The sequence below is a fragment of the Canis lupus genome, chromosome 27 (assembly GCF_011100685.1).
Source record: "Canis lupus familiaris isolate Mischka breed German Shepherd chromosome 27, alternate assembly UU_Cfam_GSD_1.0, whole genome shotgun sequence".
NCBI lineage: Eukaryota > Metazoa > Chordata > Mammalia > Carnivora > Canidae > Canis > Canis lupus.
The window spans coordinates 16931940-16950828 of NC_049248.1; the positions used below are offsets into that span (position 1 = coordinate 16931940).

The 18889-nt window shown below is 33.8% G+C and overlaps 1 long non-coding RNA gene across 1 annotated transcript in view; it reads left to right on the plus strand.

Annotated features, from left to right (window-relative positions):
- The first annotated feature begins 3625 nt into the window (after positions 1 to 3625).
- The window catches only part of LOC119866319, a 30334-nt gene continuing 15070 nt past the window's right edge, over positions 3626 to 18889 (plus strand). The window contains exon 1 of the long non-coding RNA XR_005379644.1: positions 3626 to 3745. This is a non-coding gene — a long non-coding RNA (uncharacterized LOC119866319). The remainder of the gene's footprint in view (positions 3746 to 18889) is intronic.

Below are 18889 nucleotides of genomic sequence, written 5' to 3' on the forward strand. Positions count from 1 at the left end.
ATGCATAAAGATTTCTACGATCATGAAACTTATTTTATTTATGTGAGACACACAATAAACAGACTATACATATATAAATATTATATAAATATAATAATTTATAATTTATTAATAAATAAATTATAATGATTTATAATTTGTTTATAAAAGCAATATTTATATATTTATATAAAATATATTTTATATTAAATATTTCACATATTTTATAACATATATTTATAAATATTATGATATGTCAAAAGGTTAAAAGTACTAGAAGAAAAAGTAAAACATAAGTCAAAGATAGGGACTGATTATTAGTGATGATTAGGAAAAAAGATACTATTTTACTTTGAATATTAGAAGGTCATTGAGAAAGTAACAGTTGACCAGAGACTGATGGAAGTGACTCAGGTATATCAGATATCCTGGGAAGAATAAAAAAACAAGCCCAAGGGCTCTGAGGCAGGAGCACACCTGGTTTGTTTGAAAAACAGCCTGGAAATGACTGTGTTTCGAAGGAAATGAATAAAGTAAGATTAAAAGATTTCTTTTAAAAAGTGTTAGAGTCAGGTAATAGGATCTTTAGGCTCTAGTAGAAACTTAGACTTTTTCTTCTGTTTGAGATGAAAGCCATTTGAGTATTTTAAATAAGAAGCGACATAAGTCTACTTTCAGTTTAAAACTGAGAACCCTGGCTTCTGGATTGAAAATCTGCTAATAGAAATACAGAACAGAAGCAGGAAGACTAGTTAAGGAACTTCAGAAATACATTCAATCAAAAGGTGATAGCGGATTGGATCAGAGGATTCTTCTGGATATGGAGAGTCAAATTATGTATGCTTTGAAATTAGAGCAAAGGAACATGGTTAACTGATGATGAGATATGGGCTGTGAGAAAGGAAATAGTCAATAATGACTCTAATATTGGTCTTTAGTAAAGTGGCTTTCATTTGTAACCCCGACAAAAGTCATTCCAGTATATCGTGGAAGTCGGATGCCTAAATGAAATGCATTTAAGGGAAGATTGGAAAAAAAGAATCAGAGATATGAAATACAAACCACTCTTTATAAGAATTGTGCTGTTAAACATGAGCAGAAGAATGGGGGTGGCAGCTAGAGGAACATAGACGTATAGGAGGCTTCCTTTTTAACCTGGAAGATATTATAGCAGATGTATATGGCTTGTGCTTACTGGAGTGATCCAGGAGAGTTAAAACTCATGGTCACTTGAAGTAAATGGTTATGAATTTAAACTTAGACCGTGAACCACGTCCAGGCTCAGAGGGTCTGTTACAAGTCAGGTGCAAGTACACTTTAACTATGATTAGAGTTTGGCGAGAGGAAGGTGACAAAGTGAAGAAGGGTACAAGAAAGTTGTCAGTGTTCACACACAGAAGATATAATATGGGGATGTAGAATTTAGACTGGGTTAGGAGGGTGGGAAGAGTAGGAAGATGCATATACATAGAATCATAATTATCTGTGATGATATTCCCTTATAGTTGAGGGAATAGAAGATAAGAATGCATAGTTTCGTGATTCTTGTAGCAGGAGGGTTTTCTTAGAAGCAGGCCAGTAATAAGACTGGGGTAATTATGGAAATGCATCCAACTGAAGGTGGAAGCACAGTGGTTAACATCAAAAGGAGAGGAAAATGGAGAACAACTGTTAAGTATCAGAACAGGCTACCCAAAGAGGCAAAGACTATGTGTATTGTGTTTTTTTCCAATTAAGATTACAACATTAATGCAAAGACAAACTAGAGTTGATGTCACAGGTCGGGTTTTACATAGGGCTGACTCTGCATGTGTGATGTGTGTAGTGGGTACAGGGCCCCATTTTTTAGAATGACCTTGTACTTAGTGTAATTCTCCACTATTACAGTCTTGAGACTTAAAACAATTTTTGTACAAGGATTTTTTGTGGTATCCTGCAGAGGGCAAGGTCAACTCCCAAACCCAAAATTGATTCAGATATTGAAACTGATGATGCCACACATGCACCAAGAGGCTATGAAAAGTTTTATTACTCACATAATTATGTTTTTTTCAGGAGAGCAGGATAGGTTTCCAAGCTGGTGCAAAATGGCTTAGATGAATGAGGGGCAAATGGCACTGGTTTTTATTGTGATTAAGAGACAGATTTTTTGGGGGCGCCTGGGTGGCTCAGTTGGTTAAGTGTCTGCCTTTGGCTCAGGCCATGACTCCAGAGTCCTGGAATTGAGCCCCACATTGTGCTCCCTGCTCAGTGGGGGTCTGCCTCTCCCTTTCTCTGAGCCCCTCCCCCTGCTTTTGCTCTCTCTTTCATTCTTTCTCAAACAAATAAAGAAAATTTTAAATTAAAAAAAAAAGGAGATATACTGGCATGAGAATCTTCACAGCATAGCGGAGTTTGATTGACTTGCACTTTCCCATCTGGTGCCTTAGGAGGGAGTACAAGCTTTCTTATAGGCTTGAAAGACATCAGCGATCAATTATAAATAATGCAGCCAGACTCTATTAAAAGAGGTCTTCAGGATTTTATTTTGCACTGATCCCACAAATTATGTAACCAGTCTTGGTTTCATATAAGCAGATTCTGAGACAAAAGATGGTTTTTTAGGGATTCACTATTGTGAAGGGAAGGGGGAAAAAGCAAGATGGAACAGGAGGGATCAGATTGCCACCTATGCCCAACAAAGGTGTTCCCCATCAACATTCCCTTGTATGAGGCAAATAGCCATGCTTTTATTTCATCATGTGCTCATTTATAGATGTGGAATGGGACAGTCTTCAGAGTTAGGGGGTCTAATCCTTCTCTAAAGAGGGATCCGGTCAGGTTCATCCCCACCTACCAGAGTTGGGAATCTTTTCAGTATCTCTGTAGTTGTCATAGGTTTTGAATACAAAAATATTTGATTATTTTTCATAAATTGAATATAAATCAGTCTGAAATAAAGACCTTAGAGGTATTCATATTAATAGGTCACTAGATAGGGTATAGGATTGCTGTCAACAAAGTAGCATTCAGACCTCACCTCCATCATTTGTTAAACATATAACTTATCAGATATGGAAAGGTCAGCTTCTTTCAGTGTTAGCTTGTTTTAATGCAAATAATAATAATACAAATCCATGTTGTTTTGAGGAACAAAAAATGTGAAATAACTGTTGAAGAATAAAGGTTTTATGTAAATGTTAGTTGTTATTTTCATTTAGACCTTCATAGTATAAACCTTGTGACATCTCTAGGCTGCTCAAAATTGTATTCTTTGGCAATGGAAGAAGCTTATAATTTGAGTTAATTCAGCAAATTGCATTCTATTTTGCCCTTTCTGTTAATAATTTTTTTAAGAGCAAGTTATATAGTTATGCTAAAACTTCTATGCTTATTGTTGAAAAAGAAACAGGCCCCTAAATGGAGTCCCCTGTGCTAATTCCACCAATTTGAGACTTAATATCTAACTTAATTGCAGCTTCAACCTCTCCCCAGAGAAGAATTTTAACCAGTCAATCTGGAGTTACCTGGTCAGCACTAGTGAGGTAATCTGCATGATAGACTCCTGCACTTCCCTAATGGAAGGTGACTTTGCCACAAACAATCTACCCTTTGTATTAACTTCCTCGCCCCACCCCCTCCTGCCAATAAATCTTCCATTTTGTACAGCTCCTTAGTGCTCCTTTGTATCTACTAGGTGAGATGCTGCCTCATTCATGAATCACTGAATAAAGCCAATAACATCTTTAAAATTTACTCAGATGGGTTTTGTTTTTTAACACCACCAGTAAGTATATCTTAGTATATCTACTTTATTTAATAAACTAAACTGAGATCATCCACAGATGATAATCAATAGTAAAAATAATAGAAATTTAAATTGATCACAGTGTATTTCTTACTCATTTTAGTGTCTTAACAAAGGTTACTGGTGTCTTATATAAGATATGAAGATTTTGTTTTTCTCAAATTGAATTGAAAGAATACTTCTGTTTAACTTCTGTTTCTTCTTCTTATACTGTCATTTATGGGCTTTTGAAGAGCTTTTTGAAGTTAAATCCATGTGTATTTGACATTCTCCACAGCTCTGAATTTCTTTAACTATAAATACAAATATAAAGAAAGTTTGAATCATCACCCAGGTCACCAATGATAAAATATGATTCCAATTTAGTCAGGGCTCTACCTCATGTATATATAGACAAGTCTTCAGTTCATACTTAAAACACTTATTTTAAGTGAATAGAAAATGAAATAAACAAATCTTGAGTTTGAAAGATAAAACTCTGTAGTTTGCCCCTAATTCTCCTGTAAACTGAGTTGTGTAATCCCATAATGTTTCTGGAATTTTATAAAGAAAGACCCATTGCATCATAATATTGTCTTTGTTTCTTTCAGGTTCTCATTTTTAAAAATCAAAGTCTAAAGATAGGGTTGAGTGTTTAAAATTAAAATGTTTCATCACTTCAAATTCTGTGACTGTTCCTTTTCTTATACTGTTTAGTGTCTTGCAGGCAAACCTGTCCCAATTACACACAAACAGATTTGTCATTCCTGGTCTCTGAAATAGCTAGATATATAGTTGGAGATAGAAAGTGTATATATTTGTATTTATGTGGGATTGGAGATGCTAAGTAGAACTGTGCTCACACTCTGGATAGGGATCTTTAATAGGAAAATAGTCATTTTAGAACCTGATCCATGAACCTGTTTCTCCATTACATATTTGTTTATTTTAGAACTTATTTAAGAAAACAAAGGAGATATTTAGCTCCCTGACATTTTGAAATAAGCTCTTATGTGGGTATCCAACACCACAATGCAGGAATTTTTGTAAATGTCTAGGGAAAAAAAAAGAAAGAAATTACTGTTCTCAATTACTCCTTCTTTTCTCCTCTCTGTTACACTGTGCTAGGTATAGATATCCTATATTATCCCTGACTAAGAATTGTAAAATGTTATACTATTAAAGTGGTAGAATTTGTGCCCTTCCTGAGAGTACATCCTATTGACAAAGCCCTGCACCAAACATGGATCTTTAAATGGAGGAAATATTTGATATTTTTATATGACCTTCCTAAAAGTCTATACCTTGATAAAGGGAGACAGAAAGAGATAATGGGAACCATCAAGAATATAGGCACAAAGGTAGCTTAAAAAGTATATTTGTATTTGATTCATTTGATACTCAAAGAAAAGTTGGCCTTATTATCAATGTTCTTAACTTGATACTTACTCTGCCCCTTCATAGCTGTTAAAAAGATTAAAAGTCATGATCACAGCACTTGAAAAGAACAATGCAAATTCATTTTGGCTAATTTGATATCTTAAAATAGACTATCATAAAAATCACTCCAGAAAGATGAGAATCTATTTTTAAATGCTTCCAGAAAAAAAAGCAGTCTATCTTCTTTAGTTTATCTGTCCTGACCAAGAAGAAAAAGACTGCCTAATTCTAAATCTAATTTTTAATTCTGCTATTTAATCTCATACTTTTATGCTGGATCTTAGTGAAAATGTGAACTTACTACTCTCAAACTCTTATTTTCTTTCAGTTTCTGCATCCCCTTTTCTGGTTTTGATTACTCAAATCATGGTCCCTGCACAGTTGACATAGAATCACCTCACATGTTGTTTAGAATGCAGATTCCTACAGACCAGAATATTTGGAAGTATAACAGAGAACCTACCTTTTAATATTTTTTTTCAAATAGTTAATGATCTAATATTTTTAATGCTCAGAACCATTTTGTACTGATTACTCGTGAATTTGCCCTAATGTTTTAATTATCATAATTATAATTTTACCATGAATTCTCATCAAATTACCTCCTTAAATTATTCATCATATTCTGATGATACCAACCAATAAAAACTTAGAATTTTGTCATAATTGGTCAAAATAGTCATTCCACCCCATTGGATCTATAAAGTCATTCAACAAATCCAACCTATATCTATTGAGCACTTTTTCTAGTGTTCTATATATTAAACATACAGCAATAAAACACATAAACAATAACTCATTCCCTTGTGCCACTTACTTTCTAGTAAGGAAGGGCACAGGCAATGAATGAATGAGTAAAACTAAGACGATAGTGCTAAGCAGAGTGACATTTGTGTGATATGCCCACTGGAGAGTTTTAAGCAAATAATGACCTGGTTTCATCAATTTTGAAAGTCTTTCTTCTCTCTGTAGAACATATTGCAGGAGCAAGGACACAAGTAGGGAAACCAGACAGAAATTACTGCAATAATATCAGGAAGAAATGATGATCGCTTGGACCAGGGTTACAGTGTGATTCTGGATATATTTTATAGATTCAGTAATATATTCTGATATTTGAATATGGGATATGAGAAATAAGTCATGTTTCCTCCAAGGTACTTTTGACCTCAATAACTGCAACTGGAGGGTTTGCATTGAGTCAAAGAACACTACAGGTAGAACCAGTTTGGAGAGATCAACAGATCGATTACCAACATGTCCAGTCTACGAATTCTATGAGACAATCAAGTGGAAAAATCAAGTATCCAGATAGAAAGAGGGGTCTCCTGGTCAAATGAAAAATTCAGACTGGATCATATAAAGGCATTTAAAAGCATCAGACCGGATTAAGTCAAGAACAGAAAGAAGAGAAGTAGCCCAAAGAAAGTCTCTGGAGAAATCCATTTCAAAGTTCTGGTACCAAAGCAATGAGTAGGGGCTCTCATGCCCTGTTTCAAATATTATTTACAGGTCAACTTAAGATATAGAATAAGAATTCCCCCATTAGATTTATCAACATGGAAGAATTGGTGATTTTGCTGTGAGCATTTTTAGTGAAGTAGAGGATGAGAAGTTATAGCCTGGTTAGAATGAATTTAATAGAAAATAAGAAGAAAATTTGTCTTTTGAGAATACATACTTGCCACAGTGCCTGGGTGGCTGAGTCTGTTAAACTAATGACTCTTGATTTTGCCTCAGGTCATGATCTCAGGGTCCTGGGATTGAGTCCCTTGCCTGACTCTGTGCTCAGCGTGGAGTCTGCTTGTCCCTCTCCCTCTGCTCTTCCCCTTGCTCATTTGCTCTCTCTCTCTCAAATAAATAAAAAACATTAAAAATATATATAAATATGTATACACACACACACACACACACTTGCCACGCTCAGTTTTGCACTTTCCATGTCATTCAATGAACAACCTATAATTTCTGCTTTTTCTCAACCCAGATCACTTCAATTGATAGATTAAATATAAATATACACTTACAAATATTTATTTTTTTATTGATGATTCACAGTCTACATTATCTGCCTCGTTGTTACTGGGAACTTTGATAAAATTAAATCTATCCTATATTTCCTAACATGATTTCTGAAAATTTTTTATACAGTTGGATGTACTCCTATTTGCAAGATATATAGTTTTATGTATATTTATATTTAATATTTATATAAAATATACTTATATATAATTGAATAAGTAATGTTTTTATATATAAGTAAGATGACATGTCAACAGATTTACGGCAACTTTATCTTATTTATTTTCTATTAACTCAGTTGAATTTTTCAACTTTTCTAACAACCAAATGCAACATGTACAAAACTAAGTACAACATTTTCTACCACAAACCACCTCTTGGCTTGTCTGACACTATTAATAGCAGCATTGTAACATTTCAAAAAACTTAATTTTCTGAGGACCGTTTAAGTTGAATAAAATAAACTAAACTCCATTTGTGGATGCTTAAAATATATAGGGAGAGCAATATATGTCAATAACATGAGCAAAATAATGACTTATGTCAACAGTTCAATAAGTTAATTCTATTTAAAAATGCAGTAATTTACCATCTTTAAAACTATTCCCATCCCAAGTGGTTAAAATACATTTTAAGAAACAAAGGTACCAACTCTTAGCTATCCAAAATCCTCAGTTCTACAGAATGAAACACTTTCAAGTATTATCTTTCCCAGACTGCAGATTAAAATTTGCTAGTAACTTAAATAATAAAATTTAATTCAAATATTCACAGACACGTTCACATTTATTATTTCAACTGTTTAATTTTCCTCTGTGTGCATGTATTAATTAATTAATGTGCTGGCCTTCCTGTGTGATGACTTGCTTAGAAAGGTAGAATTATTAATAAAGAATATTTCTCTTGCTTTAGCATATTTAGGGCAAAGACCAAATGCTTGAAATATTTAAACTTATTTTAGCTTATGACAAGCCTAAAAAGAGCAGGAAATGTGTCCCAGATACACTATATAAGATAAAAATTGAGAAAGCAGTGACACAAAACCTGGCCAAGAAATAAATAATGCACACACACAAAAATAATTTTTTAAAGTCCATTTCCTTTTAACACTGGGATAACTAAAGAGAAAAACATCCTCCTCCTCTCCTTCTCCCACCTCCTTTTCCTCTCTTCTTCTCCCTCCTCATAGTGGTAAGTTGAGTAGACTCAAAACTTCAGAATATATATAAAGGTCATATAACCATTTGAAGAAAGAAAGATTCTGTCTTAATTTAAGAGCTGCTACTGGGGGATCCCTGGGTGGCTCAGTGGTTTAGCACCTGCCTTCGGCCCAGGGTGTGGTCCTGGAGTCCCAGGATGGAGTCCCGCATTGGGCTTCCTGCATGGAGCCTGCTTCTCCCTCTGCCTGTGTCTCTGCCTCTCTCTCTCTCTCTGTCTCTCATGAATAAATAAATAATATATATATATTTAAAGACCTGCTACTGGAATCCAAAAGAATCACATTCCTTTAAAAAAATACATTAGCAAAATACTTTGGGGAAAAAGCATACTTTAGTAGTCTATAATGAACTACTGATTTCTACTTATCATCCTCATGAATTGCAGTAATCCTTATTTGAAAAAGTGGTTGGGGAAACTATATCTTCTATTGTCAACATCTTAATTCTGTAAGAACATTCTTCTCCATACAGATATGAACTAGGTCGGTTATGCCTTAGACATGATAGACAGAGTAAGTCAGATATAATGTTATAGTATAATACGAATATGTTATTATACCAACCCCATTGTAAAATAAAATTCTGAATATGTGTTTAATGGAAGAAGGAATCCAAAAGGCAAAAGTGCTTAGGGCTTAGGTATTCATAATGTGACCATGGACTCTGAATTGAATCATTCAAACCATGTCCCATGCTTATTCTATTACCAGATGGAGAGAAATTTCCTCCTTCTTTTTGCTAAAAGTAAAGCTAAGCCCCTTCACCTTTGAGTTTCTAAGAGAAACTTAGAAACAAAAGGAAACAAAAGGTAGGAAGAGGTTTTGAAATCATACTATTTATATTTCTTCTTATTTAAAAAAATTTCATTCTACTTCTGAAAGGTTCTTTGGTCAATAGACACAGATCTACTACCTTGAAAACTGCAGAAACAGACAAATGTATCCCCTCTGCAGAGGACAGTATACTGCTCAGAAGCAAGGTGGAATATGCAAAGATCACATGCTTTGGATTCATATGTTATATCTCAGCTCTGGTGATTTTTTTTAAAGATTTTATTTATTTATTCATGAGAGACAGAGAGAGAGAGAGAGAGAGAGAGAGAGAGAGAGAGAGGCAGAGACACAGGCAGAGGGAGAAGCAGGCTCCATGCAGGGAGCCGGATGCGGTACTTGATCCTGGGATTCCAGAACCACGCCCTGGGCCTAAGGCTGACGCTAAACTGAGTCACCCAGGGATCCCTAGCCCTGGTGATTTTAAGTGTATAAGTTTTGGTAATTTTCATAACATCTCTATTCCATCTTTTCCCAGTATGTTAAAAGAAAAGTGTCATGTGCTGTAACAGGATTTTTATGTATGTAACTGGCAATGCCTAGCTCAAAGAGGCATTCTCTTCAATATCTGTATAGCAGCAAATGTCTCCACTCTTCACCAAACTGCTCAGAACAAGAGCTCTTGGGGTTCCTGGGTAACCCATTCGGCCATGATCCCAGGGTCCTGAGATAGAGTCCCACATCAGGCTCCCTGCTTATCAGGGAGTCTGCTTCTCCCTATGCCCCTCCCCCTGCTCATGCTCTCACACTCTCTCTCTCCCAAATAAATATTTATTTATTTATCTCCCAAATAAACAATATATTTCTTCTGGACCATATTATTAGACTTCAAATAGCTCTTTGTTAACTCTTTATTCTATAATATGTATGCTACTTAGATGCTGAGTTATTTTTTTAAATATAAATCAAATCAAAATATCACCAATGCTTCCAAAAGAGTACACATCATTTGTAAGATATGGCCTTCAAAATATTCCATGATATGGCCTTTATCTCTCTGACTTCAGGTCTTAACTTTCTAGCTGAAATGGGTCTTTTAGACTTCCATTTAAATTTATGTGAACTGTCTAGATATTTTCACACTTTTTCTGTAAACCTAAAACTTTTCTAAAATAAAAAGTTAAATAATTATATATTTTTAAAGATTTTATTTATTTATTCACGAGAGACACAGAGAGAGAGAGAGGTAGAGACAGGCTGAGGAAGAAGCAGGCTCTCCACAAGGAGCCTGGTGTGGGACTCGATCACAGATCCTGGGATCACGCCCTGGGCCAAAGGCAGATGCTCAACCACTGAGCCACCCAGGCCTCCCCGGTTCACATATATTTTAATTTTTTTTAATTTTTATTTATTTATGATAGTCACAGAGACAGAGAGAGAGAGGCAGAGACACAGGCAGAGGGAGAAGCAGGCTCCATGCACCGGGAGCCCGACGTGGGATTCGATCCCGAGTCTCCAGGATCGCGCCCTGGGCCAAAGGCAGGCGCCAAACCGCTGCGCCACCCAGGGAACCCGGTTCACATATATTTTATACCCATTTCCTCTATCACTCGCATTTAACATCAGTGTGGAATATTTGTCATAATTAATGAGCCAATATTGATAACATTATTATTAAGTTCTATAATAAGATGTTCTCAGTTTTCACTTAATGTACTTTTTTACTCTAGGGTATCATCCGGATATGATACAACTAAATGCTACATTACATTTAGTTGTTACATCCCTTTATGTATCTCCTGATGTGATAATTTCTCAGACTTACATGACCATGATGGGTTTAAGGATTATTGGTAAGGTATATTGAAGGATGTCCCTCAGTTGGAATTTTTCTGATACTTTTGTCATGACTAAACTGAAGTCATGAAATTTAACAGAAAGACCACAGAGGGATCTTTTTACAAAAAAAGATAAACATGTAAAACCAAACTGATTTTCTGATAATACTTATGACCAATGCTTTGTATCTTGAAACAGCAATATTATTATTTTCATCAACATGTTCAGCGACTGTGTGTGCATATGGGAAAAAAAAGCAAAGCAAAACACAGATAGCATGTGATTCTTATCTCACAATTCATCAACGGTACATGATACCAACACAATTAACCACTATTGATGCTACTATTCATGACTTTACTAAGATCATTTTTGTCAGTTCTCCCCACTGCAATCTTACGCTCCCCCTACTTCCATAATGCGTTCTTGGAAAGGAAGTCATAATATGCATCCCACACTGAAGAGATACAGAATTATGCTCTGCTTCCTTGAGTATGGAATATCTACATAAATTACTTGGGATTCTTTCTAATGGGATATTTGCCTATTCTCATTAATACATTCATAATAGTATAGATTTATGGATATTTAAATTTGAGGTTTTAATTCAAAACCATTTTATCATGTTGCTCATATAGTTCCATCTTTAATGACTCTCCCTTTGACACACCTCATCATTTTATGTTCTTTTGTTTTTTGGGGGAAGTTGTTAGCATTTGTTTGCCTTCTGGCCCCATAAGATGCTCCAGTACTCATTTTTTGTATTCCCTGCACCACTCATAGAATCAACAATTTCTCCATGAAGCCCTTAATACTCTTATTGGAGGATGGAGTATGGTTTTGGGAACCAAGATCTGGGTACTAGGTATGCTCATTGTTACCAAGGTGTCATTATTTCTATGCCTTCTCTACTGGCAGAACAATGCAATCCATGGACATGTTAACTCATGTTTGCACATGTATCAGTACCTATTTCTCTTTGTATCTGAATATAAATATTAAAATAAATGAGTTGATACTATGTATTCAACTCTAGTGCTCTTGGATGTTTCCAATCTTCTTCCCTTGCTTTTCTGTAACCTGCCATCATAGCAGTGAAACTGAGATCAACCATACACCTGTCATTAACTTAATTGTACAGTGTACATGTAAAATGTGTCCAGAATTGTTAATCCATATCCCCATGAAAAACAACTTTGCCAGCTAAGGTGCTATATCCAGTTCATTTTGCCTTTAGTTCTACAGACTCTACTCATTTCCAAAGTGACTTAGGTCAGCACCCTTTTATCTCAACACTTTCACAGAGGTTATTTCATATGTTCTTTAGATATTTTATCACAGTCCACATTGCATCCTGACATCCAACTCCTAAATGATTTCTTAAATTTGCATACATTAAGATCCACTGCTTGTGCTGTAAAGTCATGTGGGTTTTGATTAATGCATTGTGCTATATCTATACTATTATATTCACATACAGAATACTTTCACCATCCTAAATTTCCAGTGTTTACCTATTCAATCCATCTTCTCCCCAAATTCCTGTTTCCCATCTCTGCATTCTTGTCTCTGCTAGAATTTCATTTTTGTTTATTTTGTCTTGATAGTTCATTTCTTTTTATTGCTAAATAGTGTGTCATTGTACGACTGTACCTCAGTTTATTCATTTACAGATTTATGCATTTATTTATTGAAGGATAGCTTGATTGTTTCTACTTAGGGGCCATTATGAACAAAGGCTCTATAAACATTCACATACAGGTTTCGGCTGGAAATACGTTTTCTTTTTTTTTTTTTTTTTTTTTATTTATTTATGATAGTCACAGAGAGAGAAAGAGAGGCAGAGACACAGGCAGAGAGAAGCAGGCTCCATGCACCGGGAGCCCGACGTGGGAATCGATCCTGGGTCTCCAGGATCGCGCCCTAGGCCAAAGGCAGGCGCCAAACCGCTGCGCCACCCAGGGATCCCTGGAAATACGTTTTCAATTCGATTGAGTAACCTATACTCAGTGAGCACTGGATCATACGATAAGACTTGGTTTAGTTTTGCAAGAAATGGCCAAGTAGCCTGCTAAAGTAGCTATATCATTTTTCATTCCCACCAGCTATGAAATTCATACCATAAATAAATGTTCCTATTAATCCACATCTCCAAAGTATTTGGTATGTCAGTGTTTGAGATTTTAGCTGTTGTCATAGATGTGTTATAATATTTCATCTTGTATTAATTTACATTTTCCTGATAACAAATGTTACACATCTTGTCACATGCTTATTTAATATCTTTATATCTTCCTTGGTGAGATGTCTATTTGTATTTTTTGCCCATTTTTAATTGCTGTTTTTTATTGTTGAGTTTTGAAACTTTTTTGCATATTTAGATTCTAGTTCTTTGTTGGATATGTGTTTAGCAAAGATATTCTCTTAGCCTGTAGCTTGGATTCGTGTGGGGGGAGGGGGTTGATATTTCAACAGCATTCTTCACATTTTAAGAGTCATTTTAGGGCAGCCCCGGTGGCTCAGCAGATTGGCGCTGACTTCAACCCAGGGCAGGATCCTGGAGCCCAGGATGGAGTACCACGTGGGGCTCCCTGTGTGAAGCCTGTTTCTCCCTCTGCCTGTGTCTCTACCTCTCTGTCTCTAATGAATAAATGAATAAAATCTGCAAAAAAAAAAAAAGTCATTTTATTTTTTAAGTCCAACTGCACTATTTTTTTTTTTTTTTTTTTTTTTTATTCAAGAATTGTGCTTGGAGTGCCTGGGTGGCTCAGTCAGTTAAGTATGTGCCTTCAGCTCAGGTCATGATCCCAGAATCCTGGGATCAAGACCTGCATCAGGCTCCCTACCCATGAGAGAGCCTGCTTCTCCCTCTCTGTCTGTCTTTCTTTCCCCCACTCTTCCCATCTCTGCTCATGTTCATGCACTCTTTCTCAAGTAAATAAATAAAATCTTAAAAAAAATAATTGTCACTTTTTGTATTGTATCAAAAACAACATGAAAGCCAAAGTCATCTTAATATTTTCCTATGCCTTCTAAAAGTTTTATAATTTTGCATTTTATATTTCTATGATATATTTTGTGAAATTTGTAGAAGATGGGGGTGCCTGGATGGTTCAGTTGGTTGAGCTCTGCCATCAACTCAGGTCATGACCTGCAATCCCAGACTGAGCCCCACATAAGGCTTCTTGCTCAGCGAGGAGTTTGCTCCTCTCTCTCTCTGTCTCTCTCAATCTCTCTCTCTCTGTTCCTCTGCTGCTCCCCACTTCTCATTCTCTTTCTCTCTCTCTTCTCAAATAAATAAATAAATCTATAAAAAATAGTATAAGATGTAAGGTCTGTGCCTAGGTTCACAGTTGTTGTATATTGATATCTAATTTTTCCAGCACCATTTTTGAAAAGACTAGACTTCCTCCACTGAATTGCCTTAGCAGCCTTATAAAAAAATAGTTTAAAAAATTAGTTTATAATATTTGTTTTCATTTATCTAGGCTCTCTATTCTGTTCCATTGATCTTTGTGTTCACTCTTATGCCAACGCGGAGTCTCTTGTTTATGGTAGCTTTATAGTAAATTTTAAAAACAGATTATGTGAGCCCTCTTACTGGGTTCTTCATCTATAATATTTTGTTGGCTATTCTAAATTCTTTGCCTTTCCATATAAATTTTAAAATTAGTGTTTTGATATTAAAAAATAATTTATTGGGAGCTTAATTGGGATTGCATTGAAATTATAGATAAAGTCAGGAGGAATTGACATCTTAATATTGATAGTGCCAATCTATAAAAATGTAACACCTTTTCATTTATTTAGATCTTCTTGGATTTCTTTTATCAGAGTTTTGTTTTGTTATGTTTGAGTTTCAGCATAAAATTCCTATTTATATTTTTTTTAGATTTACATCTAAGTAGTTATTCTGTGGGGCTCGGGAACTAGGGCTATTATTACTATAAATGCTATTTTTTTTTTTTTTGTATTTCAAATCCCACATATCCACTGTTTTTTTTTTCTTTTTTCCAATATAAAAACAAAGCAACCTTGAATTCCTCCTGTGAAACAACCTTGTTAACAACACCATTGTCCAAATGTTTTTGATTGTGCACTTCTATCAGGAAGAACTTTTGACCTGTACTTTTGATATCTATGTATCTGTTTACTTGTAAAGTTTTTACAATTTTGTTCTACTAATACATTCTTTATTATATAAAACATGCAAAAAATAGATAATTGAAAAGTGTGAAAAAAATCAATTGACCTTAGATGTGAGGGTTTATTTCTAAGTTCTCAAGTTTTATTCTATTGGTCTATATGTCCATTCTTATGCTAATACCACAGCAACTTAACCTGGCTATGCAATTTCTTATCTTTCCCAAGAGTTTATTAATTTTAGTAGGTTCTTTTGTTTTTCTAATATATACATCTGGGATTGTAAATTCCCTTTAAGCACTGCTGCAAGGAGCTTTTTCTGCAGATATTTTAATAAATATATTTTCATTTTAAATTAATTGAAAATTTTTGAAAAAAATTTCTCTTGAGGGTTCTTTTTCACATGGGTATTTCAGAAGTGCGTTGCTAATTTCCCAATATTTGGGAATTATCATGATTGTTTTTCAGCTAACTGATTTGTAGTTTAATTCTATTGTGATCTAAGAAATTTTATATATTTATAAAAATACATTATATATATATATATATATATTGTCCTAGAATATAATGTCCTAGAATAAGATTTATCTTGGTTAATATTTTTTATCTTAGTTAATATTTTACATTAGCCTGAAAGGATTGCATATTCTACTATTGTTAAATGTAGTATTCTATAAATGTTAATTAGATAAAGTTGATTGATAGAGCTGTTAAGGACATCTATATTCTTACTGATTTCTGTCTGATTTATCAATTACTAACAAAGAGTTGAAGTTCCCAATAATGATAGTGGATTTGATGATTTCTCTTTTATTTTTTATCAGTTTTGCCTCATAATTTTGACACTCTTTTGTTAAGATGCATTCACATTTAAGATTATTATGTCTTCTTGGAAAATTAACCCTTTCATCATTAGGTAGTGAGTCCCTTTATTTCCAAGAATGTTCCTTGTTCTGAAGTCTGAAATTAGTATAGCTACTCTGGCTTTCTTTGATTAGTATTATTGTGGTATAACTTTCTTTATCCCTTTACTTTTAACCTGGGTCTTTATATTTCAAGTGGGTTTTTTGAGCCTAACATATTTTTTTTAGCTAATCTGACAATATCTTCATTTTCATTGGTGTATTTAGATCATTCATGTTAATAATGATTAACTTGTCTGAATACATATTTAACATGTTTTTTATTGGTTTCTAATCATTTATTTGTTCTTTGATTCTTTTTTCCATTCATTTTCAGCCTTCTTTGGCTTTGGTTCAACATTTTATATCATTCAATCTTCTACTATAAGAGATACAGAGTATTTCTTCGTACATTATACTTCTTTGTAAAATGTTTTTACTTTTTCGCAAAATGTTTTTAGTGTATGCTTGAATAGTATACAGATTAAAATATAGAACATCACTGCATTAATTTAAATAATTGTGTATTCTTTATGTTAAAATTGAACTTAAGGTCATGGATTCCAAAAACACAATTCTGCAAGACTAGCAAGATAAACCAGGAATTTGAAGACATGGAAATAGACTATGAACTCAAAATTTGATGCCAAGTTATGTGGTAAATTTAGTTTAGACAGCATGAGAAGTATTTTTTTCCCTTATTGATTCACCTACCCTTTCCTTTCTTTAGCCCCCAATATTAACTTTCTTGACCTAAACTGAATGTCTGTAATTCTTAAATCTTTACAAAATAATTGTAATGAGGAGACTTGATGTATATTTGGTACATGAGTGGGCTGGTAAAATGCAGCATCCTCATTTTTTAAAACTTCAGTGTTTTTACTGATAAAACATAATGAGTTATAAAAAGGACACAGGACATATGCTCTTATGTCTCAGAATTGTATTGGTAACATTTTTTAAAATTTGAGCTCTGAGGAGAATTTAAATATGTCTGTTTAGATTTATGCCTATATTCTGAGTGAGCACAGACACACACAAAAGTATAACAAAACAAAAAACAAATCTCCTTGAATAATGCTCACTCTACATATGTATGTATGTTTGTGCAAATGTGTGTGTTTTGTGGAGTAGAAGTATGTGTAAAGAAATAGGGTTGGCCTTGATGAGAAAGAAATTGGATATATAATTGACTCTTTTGGCTTTTTTTTTTTTTTGTATATTTTTTAATTGGAGTTCAATTTGCCAACATATACTATAACACCCAGTGCTCATCCCGTCAAGTGTCCCTCTCAGTGCCCATCACTCAGTCACTCTTAAACAACACAAAGGTTTGGGCACCAACTCCCTGTACAGTTGAAAATCTGGGAATAGCTTTTGACTCTTCCCAGAACTTAACTGCTCTCTACTGGGAGACTTACCCACAATGTAAACAACTGATTAACACATATTCTGTATGTCATATGTATTATATATTGTATTCTTACAGTAAAGTAGTTAAAGAGAAACTGTTAGTAAGAAAATCATAAGGAATAGAAAATACATTTATAGTATTGTGCTGTATTTACTGAAAAACAAATCCACATATAAGTGGATCCATGCAACTCAAACCCATGTTGTTCGCAGGCCAACTTTATAGAATTCAAAAATATCAAGGTTATGTTAATCACAATTTCCTCCTTCATAATCATCCCTCAACCCCAAATATCACAAACCCATAGGACTTTTACTCTGGATTCTAAATGTACTTAAGAGTATTACCCCAATGAAATAGGAAGCCCCAGCTTCCAAATAGATAAGATGGACTAGGGGCAGTTTACATTTCAGTTATGAAGGTTACTTTTCTATGATTCCTGGGGTGCTTTATATAAGTCTATAATATGGAAAATATTTCATCTAAATACATATTGATCCTCAAGCTAAACTTTGGGTTTAAATATACTTCTACATACCTTTTATGTGAAAATATTATCAAGTAAAAGGTATGGAAAAATGAGGTGGAAAGTATATTGATTGAAATATATTAAAAAAAGAGAAATATATTTTACAAACTTCAAAAAATACATCCTAGATTTTAATTGCATATCTTCTGATTTAATTGACTACATCATTTTTAAGAATTAAATATCATTTTTGGTTAAATCATTAAGAGAGACAGATCATTAGAAGAAAATCAGAAAATATTTGAAGGTATAAAAACTGAAAGTACTTTTATAAATATAGAGTATTTTTATATGTATAATTTGTATGTATTGGTGAATCTATATATACATATGTACCATATATTCACATATATATTCATGTATGTGTATATGCATGAATATATTAATATACTTATACATTATATACATATATTATGAAATATTTATATATACATATGCTATGAAATAGATATTACAAAAACTGAATCATATTGTTTTCCACTGGTTTCTTCACTGATATTATGAATACTTTTCTATGACTATAACTATAGGCTCTACATCATGATTTCTAAGGGCTACATGGTATTTTGCTAAGTGAACATGCTGTTTCTTTATACATAATCTCCTGTTGTTGGGCATTTAGCTTTTAGACAATTGTATCTTATTAAAAAAAAACCCTCTGTGGTAAATATTTTAGTAATTGTATATTCTGTAGCCGTATAATTATTTCTGTAGCATAGACTATAAGATAATTTTTGGATCTCATGGTATGTTCATTTTTAATATTTAAAGACTATACTCAATATTTTTCAATTTTAATTGCATTCAATTTATTGTGCAAATATACATTTGTTAAAAATTGTTGTATGTGTTTAAATTTTTATTT